We start from the raw sequence: 2,063 nt of genomic DNA, 5'->3' as shown, positions 1-2,063 counted from the left end.
TTACCCAATCTCCTCATAAAGCCAGATGCACAAAGTAATGCATGTGCCTGGAGTTTGCTTGCAGGGGCAAGATGTCCTGGGACACACTCTCTCAAATATATAACTAAAAATATTTTCATCAAAAAAAGAGGTAAGTGACAGCATTCATTCCTCTCTGCCTCTTGATTATGGACTCAGCATGACCAGATATATATGTTCCTGTTGCCATGACATTCACACAACAACAGACCATATCCTCAAACTACTAGCCAAAATAACAGTCCTTCCTTAAGTTACTTTTATCAGAGTAATGTGAAATATAATTACTATATAAAATTTATACTGAGAATTTGGTCCTTTACTGTGACAAAAGCCATGTGGTTCATAGGCTGTTGGAACTCATTTATGAAATAAATATAAAAGCTTTTGGCACGTTGAGCTAGAAAAGCCCTATAGAGTTGGAGATAAACCTTAATAGGCCTTTCTGTTGCTGGTAATATGCTAAGAGAAGCATGGGCAATGGAGTAATAGCTCACCAGGCTTCAAAGGGGAACCAGGACTCTACTAGAGCCTAGGCTAGAGGCAATTAATGTTATATTATATATTGACTGCATTTTGCTCATGCCCTGGAGAACTTGAATGAGGCTGAATTCACAAGTAATTAGCTAACTTGTTCAGGGGAAGAAATCTCAAGAGAGAATAGCATTTAGGCTGTGTCATTATCACTGCTCACTGCTCTGATTCAGGTCCACAGTGACAGAACAACAAGCTGGACAAAAATATAAGATCATTTGTATTACTAGATAGGAAAAAAGAAAGTTTAAACTGAAAATGCCACTGAATGGACTCCTAAGTGTAAAACTACAAAACCTAGTGAAGTGTTTCCCCAGGGTCAACATACAGAAGATGATACAACTGTGGTCCAAGGGGGCTGCCTACATCTAAAGCTAGCAGAAAAACTTGCAGTGTCATGCACTTGGAACTGGCTTTGTAGACATGAAAGGTACAAGAATGAGGGAGTCATGAAGCCTTGTGACAAGTTTCTAAAAGGTCACTTGGGGTCAGGCAAAGCATGGCAGAGCCAAATTCCTTTACAAACCAGTGCATGAGGATGGGAAGGCAAAGCCGAAAAGATGCTCAACAGTGGCTAAGTGTGATGCATGTGCCAAAGCTGAAGGGGCTTTGATACTCAAGCCCTTGAGAGCCCAGTGGATTCCATAACATGCTTTTGCTTTGGTCCAAACCTCCTTTTGGAAATAAAGATGTTTACTCTGTACCACTGTACTTTAAAGGTAATATAAGTGCTTTTAAATTTTTTATTTTATAGTGGTTCTCAGATTTCCTAAGTATCAGAAGAGACCCCATACTTCATACTTTTGAAGAGTTTTGAGACCACTAAAAGCCATGGGAACTTTTGAAGTTGGACTGAATGCATTTTATAAGATTGCTATGAGTCTATGGTGACAAAGGGTGCCAGGCTGTGACTTAAAAGTGCTATGTTTGGGTGTCAAGTTGACAAGGAATGGACTACAGATAGTTAATAGATTGTCATCTTGACAATATGTAGTATCATCTAGGTGTCAAACTTATAAGCATTTCTAAATTTGATTAATTGTTGTATCCACTGTTCAACAATTTGTGGTTGATTGTTTGGCTTGCAGAAGAAGGCAAAAGGAAAATAACCCCTCCACTTTTGTCTGTCTTTGTGGTGGCTCAGATTGAATTGGGGAGTACATCAAATGAAGAAGAAAACTGATTTATTTAATTGGGAAGACCCACTATAACAGTGGGTAGAACCATTCCATGGCCTGGGTCCTGTACTGAACAAAGATGAAAGCAAGCAAAGCATAAGGATTCATCTGTGACTGCTTCCTAAATATAATATAATTTGAGTAGCACATCAACCTCCTACTGTGGCTCCATTCCCTCCATTGTTCACTGTACCCTTAACCTATGAGCCAAAACAAAACCCTTCCTCCCTTAAATATTTTGTCAGGTATTTTTCATAGCAACAACAAGTTACTAGTGCAGCCACTAGGGCAACTATGTTAAAATGTCTCTTCTTTCTCTTTCTTCTCCTGTAA

The 2,063-nt window shown here is 39.0% G+C and overlaps 1 non-coding gene across 1 annotated transcript; it reads left to right on the top strand.

Moving 5' to 3' along the window:
- Positions 1-1,594: 1,594 nt before the first annotated feature.
- On the top strand, positions 1,595-1,717 carry LOC123459937. The gene has a single exon (XR_006636669.1). It is a non-coding gene; the product is annotated as a small nucleolar RNA SNORA31 (small nucleolar RNA).
- The last annotated feature ends 346 nt before the right edge of the window (positions 1,718-2,063 follow it).

The sequence above is a fragment of the Jaculus jaculus genome, chromosome 3 (assembly GCF_020740685.1).
Source record: "Jaculus jaculus isolate mJacJac1 chromosome 3, mJacJac1.mat.Y.cur, whole genome shotgun sequence".
Taxonomy (NCBI): domain Eukaryota; kingdom Metazoa; phylum Chordata; class Mammalia; order Rodentia; family Dipodidae; genus Jaculus; species Jaculus jaculus.
This window is presented reverse-complemented; position numbering and strand designations above follow the sequence as displayed.